The sequence below is a fragment of the Tympanuchus pallidicinctus genome, unplaced genomic scaffold, assembly GCF_026119805.1.
Source record: "Tympanuchus pallidicinctus isolate F22 unplaced genomic scaffold, pur_lepc_1.0 scaffold21, whole genome shotgun sequence".
Classification (NCBI taxonomy): domain Eukaryota; kingdom Metazoa; phylum Chordata; class Aves; order Galliformes; family Phasianidae; genus Tympanuchus; species Tympanuchus pallidicinctus.
In genome coordinates, this window is record NW_026294733.1 from 450067 (window position 1) to 463706 (window position 13640).

The window sequence follows — 13640 nt, forward strand, 5'->3', positions numbered from 1 at the left end:
GGCTCAGGATGAGCCGATCTTTTTACTTACACTCCCGCAGAAGAGGGTGCTAAAGTTCAAGCCCAGCGGTGCCGCGCTCCCTTCCTCACCCTTTGGGAAACAGCCGCTGTGTCCTTTTCTCACCGTCTTCTCCCGAAGAATTTCTCGACCAGCCCACACCACCATGGCTTTTTTTTTCCTCTTTTTTTTTAAAAAAAAATTTTTTTCTTCTTCTTCTCTCTTCTCCCAAAGTCTTTCTCAGTCTGGAAACTCAGCGCTGTGGGTTGGGCAGGAGGGCTGCGCAGAGCCACGCGGGGGGTGAGGACACGGGGACGCAGCCTCCGAGGGACAACGCGAGTTCGCACAGCTGCCCGGACCGTGGGCGCAGCGTCCAGGTTTATGGGGAGCCGCAAGTTCGGCCCCTCCCCGCTCGCTCAGCGACTCCAGGAAAAAGCTGGGAAAACCCAAAGCATGCAGGGTCCTAAGCGGGGCTGCCCGCCTCTCCGCAGCACGGCCCCTGCGCTGCGATGCTCAGCCCCGACCCGCAGCCGCACGGCACCCGTCCAGCCCCGCGCAGATAGCGCACGGGCAAAGAAAGGAGAGCTGCAGAAACTTGTCGGGACGTCTCCAGTGGTGAAGCAGGCCGCTGCAGGGCATGCCGATAATTAGGAATATGTATGTATTATGGGATGGGGACTGCTGCACTCATTTTATAAATGGGGAAACTGAGGTAGAGAGGGACTGGGAGTGCCATGGTCACAGACAGCCCAGGGCAGGGTTTGGTGTAAAATAGGTGTCCATGCCCATACAGAAGTGCTGATCTAGGTGTAGGTACTGGGACAAGGGGCCACATTGTTGCCTCAGCGCTTTGGGGGAGTTTTGGGAGAGCTGAGAGGGACAATCCTGTATAATTCCTTTTGCAGGGTCTGCATCCATGAGGGATCAGGACAGCACTGTGCATGGCACACACCTCTCTCCTCAATTTTCCTTAGGGCAGGACTTGGCACAGGACAGGGAGTTTGGAAGCGCACACTGTTCTCAGAACACAGATCCAGGTGAGCAGTTTGGCACCATTATGTCCCTTGTGTGGATGGGAACGGAGGGCTCCCAACACACAGTGCAACCCAGCATGTTTCCCCTCAACCCATGCACACTCCATGTCTGACTTCAGGACCGCAGGGCTGCTATGGCAAGGGCTGAGCGTGGGCTTTGGGACAGCTCTGCAGAGCTTTAGCTCCCAGGAGCAGCTGAGCCAGAAGGCTCCCCTCTGTAGGGCCTCCTGTCCCCTTCCCTCTGAGCCCCCTCCACCATACCCTCCCTTCCCTCTGTGGGCCCCCCACTCACTCCCCCCTCCCCCAGACTTCCCTTTGCCAGGTCCCTCCACCATCCTCACACCCTCTCCCCAGGGCCTCCCCCTGCTGTGTCCCCCCCAGGCTCTGCTCTCTTAGGTCCTCCACATCCCCTCCCCTGCACACCCCTTTCCTTGGGCTCTCCTCCTCCACATCTCCTCCCTGGGCCGTCCCCACATTCTCTGCCCCAGACACTCCCCCATAGCCCTCCCATCCCATGTCTCCCCCCCACCCCACATCAGGCATGCTAGGGCACAGAAGTGGGGACGTTTGGCACTTGGCTGTGCCTTTCCCTGCAACCCTTCAGCAAGGTTTGATTAAGCCCCGAGGGTTCATCAGTTCATCTTTCTTTCCTTCTGCTGCTCCTCTCCTCCCTTCCCCTCTCTCCTTTGCACCGCTCTCCTCCCGCACGCCTCTCCGCTCTCCCCTGAGTTCCTCAGCTTTGAACAATTCCCTCTTTGTAGAAAACAACTGGACTTGATGAAAGGGTGCTGCTCAGGAAGGAGGTGTCCCCACTCACCTCTACGATCCAACCCCAACCCATCCCACCATGCCCAACGTGACTGCATCCTTCAGTGCCACATCTCCATACCCCTTGAACACCTCTAGGCAGAATGACCCCCCTGGCTCCCTGTGTCAGATTTTCCTAACACCTAACATGCATAAATGGTGCTGTCAGAGCAGCCCTGCTGGGATTGTTAGAGGCAGGAGATGGGAGCAGCTGGGAAGGAGGAAGAAGAGGAGGGAGAGGAAGAAACGAGAGCTCTAAGGTTCAGGTCAGGACGATTGCAGCCGGCAGCAATGCTGCTCTAGGGGTGATTAATGCATCACAAGCTCCACACATGGAAAAAGTGCTCAGGGCCTGTAGTCACTCCTCTCACTGCTGGGAACTGACGGCAGTCACTTGCCCGGTCTCGCTCTGAGATGTCTCAAGAGCTGGGAGCATCCTTGGAGAGCTTCAGCATTGCACAACAGGGAGGATTCCCCTGGCAACCCGCCTGGCTACAGCTGCTGATGTTGGCATTCTCAGTCCAAGCCCTCAGCCGCTTCGGTCCTGCATCTGCCTGGCAGTTCTGCCAGCCCACAGCAATGGGAGCCCCGTGGGGTGAGAGCTGCAGGGCTGGCAGCATCGCAGCACGCAGAGCATCCCCCAGACCGAGCGCTTCCACACACCTACAGACACTTTCCAGTTGAGACCATACCTCTACAGCAGCGATGGGTGAAGCCACCAGACAAAGGCTTCGGGGCTCCTTTTGGTGCTTTCCAGCCCGGAGCAGCACACGAGATGCTCCCCAGCCATCAGCACAAGGCGGTGAGCATTGACCGATGTCCCTGCAGCTGGCACAGCGGCTCACATTTGCACAGCTGCTTCTCTAACCAAATATTTGGATATTCGCTCTTTTTTTTTTTTTTCTTTTTTTTGTTATTAATTTAATGTGGCCTGGGGCAAGAATTAAAATAATCACAGCCCTTCCTGCTTTCTCTCCCCACCACCTCCAGCTCCGGCCGCACTCGTGTTTGGGCTTCAAGAGCATTTGCTGCACACCGGGTTATGCAAACAGCTCTCTGCATACTTCTCAGCGGCTGTGATTTACCATAAGGGCCACACAGCAGAGTTTAAAACTAAGCCTCAAATCTCCTTTCCCCCCACTCCCCTCCCCTTTTTCTTTATTTTTTAACCCTTTTCAAAGCTGGAGCCCCTTCAGCGCTCAATACTGCCTTTCTCTCGCCATCAATGAGGCATTATGAGCAGGGGAATTATTGAAAGCAGAACTCCCAGGCTGTACAATGGGAGCTCTGTGCAAGGCAAATATTGCACAATCTGTTTGCACGCTGCAGGCTCGCTGCCCTGCCCCCCTCGGCAGCCCCACTCCCAGCTCACGCCTCAGCCTCCGGACAGCCAAAACGGGACCTCAGACTGAGAAACAGGCAAGGTTTTAACAAGTCCCCTCTCTCTTCCTTCAGAGCAAAAGGCATCTGACCCAACGAGGGCAGAGGGGGCCTTGCAAATCACAGCGCCTCGCTCCCGGCTCTCAGATGTTTAAGGGTTTCCGCTCTCCGCAGCCAACGTGTGATGCATTGGCTTTTTTTTCTTTATTGGCGTGATGAAAGAGCTGAGGCAAGTCTGGAAAAGAAGCGCGCGGTCCTGAGAAAGGAGAGAGCTTGTTATTTTGTCTAGAGGGGGAAAAGGGATCACAGGGCAGCGTGAGGCTGTGAGGAGCTGAATGCAGGGCTCTCCTGCGAGCTGTTCTGCAAAGGGAAAAGCTCAGAAGCGTTTCACTGTTGGGAGAGGGGTGTCAACAGAGCTTCTAAACACACCATCCTTTGCTCCCTGGAAGCTGAAATCAAGGGAGGAGAAAATAGCAAATTGACTTTGACTCCTGCTTATGCAACCCTCGTCATTGCCCAAACAGTGAGGATGGTTACAGCAGTGGGGAGCAGCGTGCTGCCGACGCAGGGAGCAGTCCCTGCAGCACAGCAGCAGTCCCTCTGGCAGGGGCTCAGCAGCACCACTGGATGTTGTTCTCAGAGCCAAATGGCTTTCCAATACCCTGCCCGTGTTCCTGCCATTTGCTCAGTTGAAAATAATCATCATCATCATCAAAACGCACTTAGAGGCCATCGCGCAACGTTAGAGCCTTCTCTAATGTAAACCATCGCCTCTCTGGGCTTGGCCAGGGTTTGTTCCTACTGCTGCTGCTGCTCCCCTTGCTCCTCTCCTGGCTGCCTGGCACCACAGAAACAAGTAAAATCCTTAAATAAGAGTCTGCTTGTCTCAGGGTAAGGAACTTTTCTTCTGTCCTTGAACCCCAGTGACACATCTCAATGACTCTGGGGGTTCTCTTCTGAAATCAGTTAAACATTCCTGCTCACATTTGTTTTCCTCTGGCAGACCCCAACCCATTGGCCTCACTCCCTCACAGCATCCCTCCCTTTTCCCAGCTCTGTGCACTGCTGTTCATCACCTTCTCCTTCCCTCCCCTCTGTAATGACTGGCATGCTCACTTTGAAGAGCTGGATAGGAGCCTGTGGGTTTGGCGTGGCTCCTTCCTTCCATGCCTTACAGCAAGCTTTCCACTCCGCTTGGGTGCTCTCCTTCTTCCTCCTGCCCCAGGCATGAGTTTCCAGGCTCCAGATCCAGCCCTGCACAAGCCAGGCTCTCCCTTGTGCCCCGTGGTGCTGCTGGAGATGCTGTATACCATGGGTTAGGTGTGAGGAACCCCCCTGAATTTGGTTGGGAAGGTGGAGGGCGCTGTAGACAGATGGTTTGTGCCTTGTCCCATCCATTCTCACAGTTCAAGTTCCATGGGTAGATACGGCTTTGTCCTTCACCCTGACAGAAGGTCAAGCTTCATTTACAATAATAATAATAAAACTAAAAAACCAAACAAAACAAACCATCAGTTTCCTTACCTCCAAACCCCTTTGAAGCAGAGAAGGACCCAAAGTGGCAGAAGGAAGGATTTTAGCATTTAACATAGTTGCTTTCTGGCCCTGCTGCAGTGTGACCCTGGCACTGGTTTCCCCCACCTATTGGTTTTGGACTCCCCACCCTCATTCCTGAGGCAGTTTATCACAGGATACGCAGCACCCCCCAACTCCTCAAAGCACGCAGGGCGCAGGCATCACCTCCAGCCTCACCCAGCTCCATGAAAAGGCACAGTTCTTCCCAGCACCACCTGGGCACAGACGCAGCCCCACGCACCGCAGTGCCACACTCCCTCCCACGGCTGTGGGCACCCCCAGCTCTCTCCAGCCCTTTCCATCTTTCCTTCCAGGTGCAGCCTCTTCAAATAGCTGCATTCTGGCTGGCAGGGATGCAAGGTCCAGCAGCGAGATGCTTTCCTAACACACAGGAAAGGAGGGGCATAAAACCCCCGCACTCCCCCAGCTTGGCACAAGTGCTTGCAGCACACAAGGAGCCCTTTCTTGCTCAGGGATTGCCTGCTTGTTTATAGCCCTGGCCCAGATCAGAGCAAGGAAAACACACCTGTGTGAGCCAGCCGGGCTTGCACCTGCGAGCCACTAGGGGAGTGGTGCCTGTTTGCCCAGGATGTGTTTTCTTCATGTCCAACTTCTCCCCACAGCACCATGAGCTGCGTTCTGCTAAGGGCTGCTGTAGGTTCTGCTTGCTGGCAGCGCGTTGGAATAGGCAAAGAGCCCAATTAGGCACTGCATTGCTTTATACAAAAGGTATCAATAACCCAGCAGAAGAGCTGAGAGCTCGCTCTCGCTGGAGATGCCAAGAGCGCAAATTGCCTGCTTGTAAGAGAAAGGCTTAATTTCCATAGAACATGACAGATTAAAGTGAGAGTGGGTGGGTCCATTCTATTATTCATCAGCACTCCCTGCTAGCAGGAGGTGCCGTGCTGTTGCTTTGAAGTTTCTTCGAGGGCATGGGGTGCCCAGGGCCGTCCTGTTGTGGTAGAAGGCACAGTACCCAGAGATGGAGCTCCCCCACCCCGGCACTGTGACACAGCCCCACTGCTGAGGATGATGATTCCCATGCATGAGTCAGAGCAGAAGGTCCTCATTGAAACCCGGAGACCTGGCAGAATTCTGGACCCTGACCAAGGGATTGCTGTGCTGTGGTGTTAGTCATGCCCAAAGGCCAGCAGAGCTTCCTCTCTCATCGCTGTGCGGTGAGCTCTGTCAGCCCGGAGCGCATTCTGGAGGTTGGATTCCTCACTCCTGAATGGGAAACAGAGCAAAACAATGAGAGAAAAACCAAATTTCCATCAGCTGCATTTCTCAGGGAGCGTTTCACTCAAGTGGAAAGCTCGAGGAGTGATTCTTTGGCACTTTTCATTTGCAGCTAAACCCTGCAAGAGGAGGAGACTTGGATACTGTAAGAAAGTCTGTGGGGCAGCCCCCTGGTGCAGCAGGGTGGGGGAGGTGTATTTACCCCCACGTGGGCAGCAGGGAAAGCATCGTGTTCAGCACAGAGCAGCGGTGACCAAGCAGAAGGCAGCGAACCCAACCGTGGTGGGCTGCCACCGCTAAGGGGACAAAAGGATACATCATCTCCTGCACTGCTGCAGGTAGAAAACCCTTATTATTAGCCCTCGGGTATGTTTTCCTGAACGTTTCTGCTAGAAACAAATCCCTTCTTGGGCTGTTGTCGCAGGATCTGCAGCGCTGTGCCCATACCTCCATCCCACCCATCGCCACTGGGGGTTTTCTGCTCCCCATCACGTGCAGGGCGGTTGTCGGGAGGCTGAGAGTACCTATATCGATGCTGCAGAGGGTGATTCATTATGATCTGCAGTAATCCTGAAGCTATACAAAATCGCTAATAATAGGGCTTCGAAAGCGACACGTTACCCGAGATAAAAACTGCCTGCAGCCAAACCCAATCCTGCTTTGCTGAAACTATAAATAAAAAGGTATAGCCCATACTCAGCTCCCAGGAACGAGAGCAGAAGGTGCAGCTCAGCCCAGGATCTGAGATTGGGATTGGGATCCTGCCCTAGGAAAGCACACACGAGTGAGGCAGATGCCTTCTGTTGGTTCTGGAACGGGCAGAATAGGAGCCCCGCCGCCGCTGAGGCCTCGAAAATCTCTGTGCCATTAACACCGCGTGCTGCAATGGAGCGCGGCGCTGACACGGCCAAAGTCAACAAGAACTTTGCAGGGATTTTAGTGGTGTCGGGGGCAGCTTCACGGCTGGAGCCAGCTGAGGATTTACTGTCACCATTTTCACCAAGGACCGTAAAGCTCAGCGTGCCGCAACTTGGTCGTTAACGTTGGCTGCAGGCTTTCAAGGTTCTGCCTTGGGAAGAGCGTCGCTCCTCTCTTTCATCCCTATAGCTCTGCCCGCAGACCGGGGCGATGTTTTCTTCCCTGGGGAAGGCTTTATACTGCATCCAGGGCACAGGTTGGGGAAGGAGTGGGTCTGCCCCACCTCTGCCCACTTCCCCACCGCGGCTCCAGGGAGGCTCAAAGGAGCCCTTCTTAGTTTTTTGTCCAAACAAATCGCGCGGCGTTTCACACCGACCACTTTAAACGAAACCAGACTGTTTAGTCCAAGTGATTACTCATAAGCAGCATCTAATTACTTCGAGTATTTGAAGAGAAAATAGAAAAATCTCCTTGGAGTATGCAGTGCAGCTTCGAGGAGAGCCCATGAACGCACGTCCTCCTTCCCCATTACAGCCTACACCAATAAACCCCATGTTCCTGGTCCCCACACACACCACAAAGCTCTCAGGGGTGTGATTGGCCCTTTTTCCATCTGAGCAAATGCTCCTGATGTACTCTATCAGTGCGTGCACTGGTGCAGTTCTCCTTCCTGATACACCCTGTCAGTGCGTGCACTGGTGCAGTCCTCCCTCCTGCTATACCCTGCCGGTACACACAGCAGTGCATGCACCAGGGTGAGATCCAACCCCATTCCTTAGGAAAGCAGCTGATCCCAGTGACACAGCGAGCTCCCACCCAGCAGCCGATAGGATGAGGGCTGCCCTCCTGCCTGGTGTTCTGCAGGCGTTCCCAGGCCAGCATTGGATGGGGTATAGGAGGGAGCTGGCTGGAGATCAGCGCCGGAGATGTCATCAAGCCCACACCCGCTGCCCTGGTCTCCTGGGATGGTGGAGGATGAGATTCAGCCTTGGAAGCATCCCAGAGCACTTTAATCTTCTGTCTCAGATGTTGCCTCGGGTGGCTGCTGTAAAAGCAGAAATGCAGAGATGGCTGTACAAGAAGCTTCTTGTCTGTGTTGCTTACTGGGGATGCCCTGGCTGGAAGGCAGGAGAGGGGACAGGGGTGGGCAGTGGAACTGCTGCTTCCCCCAGGAAAGGCCACAGGAGCTGGGATCTGCCCTGTTCTGCCCATGGGGACAAAACACTACGAGAAACCCAAGCACAGGGGCTTTGCAGATGCGCCCAGCATGAGCCGCCTGGACAGCAGGAGCTTGAAAGGGATGTATGGAGCAACTCTGAGCTCCAAGGCCACAGCCAGCAGCAAGTCAGCAGCATGAGGGGGCAATGTAGGAACAGAAAGGCCCCAAGCCCCAGCAGCCAGGAGAAGCAGGGCAGCATTGCGTTGCCTTTGGACATTTTCATTTTTCCAGAACTACTCTGAAACATGGTATTTGCATTAGACCACCAATACAGAGCAAGGGTGAGGTTTCTTTCCTTGCCTGCTGCAGCAGTGGTTGGGAATTCGCCCCTCTTTTGGCAATGGGAACACGTTGCTGATGCCAGCACCAATGCTAACTGAAACCAGGTGGAAAAAGAGTCCTCAGCTTCCCAGCACCGGGATCCCATTTCCAGCCAGCAAAGCCTCCAGCAGGGATTTCCAAAAGCCTCTGGTCACCAAAGGGCAGCTCGGTCCCCTCTGTGCTGAGCCCTGCACCAGCTGGGGACATCCCTGCGTTTGTCCAGAGCCACACCGCGCGATGGGACTCTGTCACCCTCTTGTGGCTACAGGGGCTGACGTTGGCTGGAAACGTCCCACCCAATTCCCAACCCACTCAAATCTCAGAGAGGAAATCAAAGGCAGAGGGAGGCTCACTCGGCTCTATCTGAAAGCCATTGTGATGATGTCCAAGTTGCTAAAGAAACTTGGATAAAACCCCAGAGATTAACAACAGCTCAGGGCTTTTCTGCATACTGGAGTTTTGTCTGCTTCCAAGAGAAACATATATATGTGCTTCGGTGGAATTTCTCTGTACGTTTTTTGGCGGAGCGGCCGCAATAAATCCCTTTACTGCAATAAGATAAGGCAAGGATCCCTCTGCAGTTCCCCAGGAGAGGCTGGAGATGGCTGTCCAGCCCATGTGTGTGTGTTATGCCTGCATGAAACTTGAGCTGTTCAGGTACACAGAAATCCATCTGCACGGTGCAGATGGAGGCAGCGCAGGGTACATCCCAATGGAGCTGCTCCACACCCCAAGCTGCTCCCTCCATCCCTTCCTTTTCCTGCCTCCCAGCTTTTGACATGAGTTAAAGCAGCAGAGGAACGCCTGGTGGGGGAAAAATAATCCCCCAAAGCTCCGGTTCAGGAACGCAAACACGGCCCCCGTCCCACTCCTTCCAGGTAGAGCTGCTGCAATCTGGGTAAACACAGCAGGGCTGCCCCGAGTGTTGGTGTTGGCTGCACTCACCTCGGGGCTGCCAGGGCTTTGAGCAGGGCTATGCTTACAGCTGGCCCTGAGCAGGGCTGGGAGGGGGGCGTTAATCACAACAGCCCTTCTGCTTGCTCCATTGACATAGATCTGAGAGAGAAACGAGGAATTAAAGGGTTCACTGCTGCCATGCCAGTAGGCACAAGCAGTTGGATGTACCCAGTGATGTATTTCCCATCTAGATTGCTAAGATTAAGCATATTGCAACCAAATTTTAATGCCACGTCTTCTACTCATTAGAGTTCTCAAATCTGTTCTCGCAGCTACACAAACTAAAAGGCTGCTTTATATTCTGTAGGTTTAGAGGTGAGTTTTTTCCACAGTTAATTAGTTTGAAGCTAACAGGGCTGGGTCTATTGGTTCCAGTCATGGAGCCATTGGGATACGCGCAGATACAGATATAGTTTTTCACTTCTGAGTTGCTGTTTCTCATCTGGCAGCTACTGAGTCAATATTATTTGATGCCGGTCTGCTTGCTTAGGCGAAATGACCCCACCATCCCTAGCAAACCCCAGCAGCAGGAGACCACATCACAGCCCCTGGGTTTGGCTCTGCATTCCCATCCCAGCAACACGGCCATGGGGCCAAGGGACAGGCATGGGGATATGGCCCCACTCCCCAAAGGGACCGCAGGTGAAGCTGGAGCTGGTGAGGATGGCTCTGCTGTGTCAATCCCATTACTGGGGACAGAGTCCCTGCACCTTGTGTAGGAATCCTATAAATGTAACGTGGGAATGCAGTGTAACGTATAATCCCTGCACAACCAAAGGCAGCCTGGAGTAGATGCTTCAGAGGGCTCAGCTTTGCCTTCACAAATGTGGCTGGTTAGTTAGTGGCTAATGTCACTTGGACAGCCAGATCCTGGAGGGCACCTGCTGCTGGTAGATGCCTAAAATGACCCTGATTGTGTCTGGGAAGCGGGAGGCAGAGTTGCTTGAGCGAGGCCGAGCCACAGCGGAGCCATGTACACAAAACAATGCCATGATTCATCTGAGATTGCCATAACCCATCACATTTCATCAGGATGCTGTGGCATTTAAAATGGCATTTCCTCCCATCTGTTGTGCATTAGCAGACAAAGAAAAGGAGGAGGGGGAAGAGAACAGCTGAACAAGAGAGGGGAGAAATGGGATTCTGGAGTGAGGCTGTTCCTGTGGCAGCTCCTCGTGAAGCTGTGGGTCGAGGCAGGGGAACTCATTGCAGACCGTCAGCCCCACGCTGCCCCAGCTGCAGCCCACGCTGCTCCCCTGGGCACACAGAGAGGGATGCTGACGGCCTGGGTGACTCAAAGCCTCGCAGAGCAGCACCTGGCAACCCACTGTGCCCACAGAGATGCGCAATGCTGGCTGAGGGCTGGTAAATCGGGGGCAGGAGGAAAGCAAGTCCCTCAGGCCCACCGCTGTGGCCATTTCCTCCTCTTCTCCTCTGATTTCCCACTGCCTGCTCCCTTCCCTGTCTCATTTTCCCTTGGAAATAAAACTTCTTCCTCCATCCCAACTTCTCCCTTCACAACACCCCATTTCCTCTCACTCTTTTGCTCCTGTGCTCTCACCTTCTCCCCCCCCATCCCTTTACAGTTCCCTGCCCTATTCCTTCCACCTCCATCCATCTCTCTTATGCTCCCCTCATCCTGCTCCATCCCCATTTTCCCGCAGGAGCATCCCAGCAGCAGAACACCAGAAAAGCCATGGAACAGCTGCCCTAGAGATGCTGCGTGAAGCATCCTGGTGATCTTGCCTATAATGGGGTACAATATGGGTTAGACTCACGTTTAGGGACAGTGGTCTGATGCTAAGACCCACCGGAGTCACCTGCTGGTGGTGACAATGCTCCTGTTCCCAGACGGACAACCCACCCCTTGGACAGGGGATCCAGCAGAGGCAGAATGAGTAGTTGGAGGAAGAAATTCCTCAGGCAAACATCTGGGACCACTCAGTATCCTGACCCCATAGATTCTGTGCACCATACCAGCATCCCTACAGATCCAGACCCCATAGATGCTGTGTACTATGCCAGCATCCCTAAGGATCACAACATCTCTTCACTTTGTTTCATGCTTTTCATTCCCCAAAGCAGCAACAGGCAGAATCAGCCCCATGCCTGAAAACTACACCCAGCTGAGCAGCACCAGATAAAAATGTACACGCATGGCAGAGGATATGTTCCCCATGGCTACATCACGCTAATGCTGCAGACTTGTAAGTGGACAAATACGCAAAAATGATGCTTGTAGCTTCATGAACAGAGAGCAGAGAAGTGTCCCTGCAAGCCCAAGGGTCCAGCAGACGTGCTTAGAGACTGTTAGCTTCCATAGGGCGCAGAGCAGGAATGACGGCGCCGTGCAGCTGCTAGCAGCTCCCCAAGCCGGGGTTTGGCCAGGACACAAACAGTCATTCAGAATGGAATAGGTGTGGACAAGTTTTACCCCAAGCAATAAGCAAATAGCATGTGAAAGTGGCAGCGAGCAAAGCTGTCAGCTTGTGAGGCTGAGGGCATGGAGCGGGCTGTGCGGTTATTAGCAGACTGAGCCGGCCACTAAATCACAGCCGTGTTATCCCCTGTCTGGGTTTGACACTTCTTCCTCCGATCTATTCGTGACTCAGTGTCTTGGCATGGAAAACGCATACCCGAGAGGTTAGCTTTTGAAATCCACCAGGGACATTTCACCTTCCTAAAATAAAGAGTGGGCAAAATACTTTCAATGTCCCTCCAAAAAAATGCAGGAAAAAAAATCACTCCTTAATAAGAGCATGTTGTTGGGCCTCAGCTGGCTTCAGGCTGAGGTCAATTTTCCTATTTATAATCATGCAGCTGTTTGCTGACTGAATAACTGTATTTATTATTTGGCATGTTTACCAAACGCCTCAAATACCTTCTCTACCTGTAATTGTGGTGCAGAGTACATGTATATATATTTCAGATTAGTTCATTCAAGTGGCTTGTGTTACTACCAGGCCCTGCGCTGTGGTTTCCTAAGGGTATTCGTGGCTTGAAGGTATCAAACTTTGGACTCGGGTGACCCTGAACTGTAGCAGACACTTGAGGAAAAAATGGAGTCCATTTTTAAAGTCATTTGTCCATGGGCACTCCAGGGTTTAACATAAGAAATGTGTAGATGTGGTACTTAGGGACACAGTTTAGTGGGCAGTAGGTGGACAGTTGGACTAGGTGATCTCAGAGGTCTTTTCCAAACTTAATGACTATGATCCTATACTCTACTTGCCATGCTTGTAAAAAGCACCTTCTGAACATGTTTTCTCTCCATCTACGTTCAACTCTGTCTTCTTCCTTTCTACATTCTACTGGAACTGACCAAAACCAAATCCAACCCCTTTTTCCTGTGACATTAGTTGGGAGAGCTTTGTTGCCTTGGAGAGATCCTCTCCTTTCTGCCCAAAGCGTGGGCATCCCTTCCTTCATCTGTAGATTCTTGCGCACCATGGAGTATGCAGGGATAGAGGTGGAAGAGGTTGGGTTGGTTTTTCCAATTCCAGAGGCCCCTGAAGTCATCTTCTTCAGGCATTTGCTCCAGGCCGCATTGGTTCTACATGCTCTGCCCTGGTCAGTCCACCACAGGACACACGCTTCAGGGCTTTCTGCCCCAGCCTGCTTTCCTTACCTGTTTTTTTCCCTTCTTAGCTGGAGAACTGGGTCTCCAAAGCAGATGCTGGCTGATAAGCCTCATGCCTTTGTGCGAGGTCATCCCAGAGCAAGGGAATGCTGTCCTGGTCAGTCACAGCATCACCCTTGCAGGGGTGCCACAGCCACATTTATAGCGAGCTTCAATGACCGTCTGTGCCGGAGGAGGTCACCCCTAGAAATGCCTAGCCACGTCTGTGCTTCATTTGCAGGAGCTGTAAACCTGCCACCTGGCTGGTGGCTTTATTGCTTTGGATGATGCTGGTGTCAAAGAAATTTGGTGCGGGAGCCAATTGGAACACAGTCAGTTTTATATTTAATCTTTGCTATAAAGGCAAATAAAGGTTCTGTATTTTGAGTGAGTGACAGACAAGCCACGGTCATTATTAAACCTTCTAAAAATAAACCTCTGCTGAAGTGACAGGAGCCAGATTTTTCCTGGAAAGTATCAGCATGAGGAGAGGGTAACAGGGCAGCCCTTCTGCAACGCAGACTGCCTCCAACAGCTGCACTGTGTCAGGAGCTCCTTCTTCTCATTGTTTGCT

The 13640-nt window shown here is 53.1% G+C and overlaps 1 long non-coding RNA gene across 1 annotated transcript; it reads left to right on the forward strand.

Moving 5' to 3' along the window:
• The first annotated feature begins 587 nt into the window (after window positions 1–587).
• On the forward strand, window positions 588–13453 carry LOC128081606 (uncharacterized). The gene is made up of 3 exons (XR_008207285.1): window positions 588–654; window positions 903–1034; window positions 13096–13453. It is a non-coding gene; the product is annotated as an uncharacterized LOC128081606 (long non-coding RNA).
• Window positions 13454–13640: the final 187 nt, after the last annotated feature.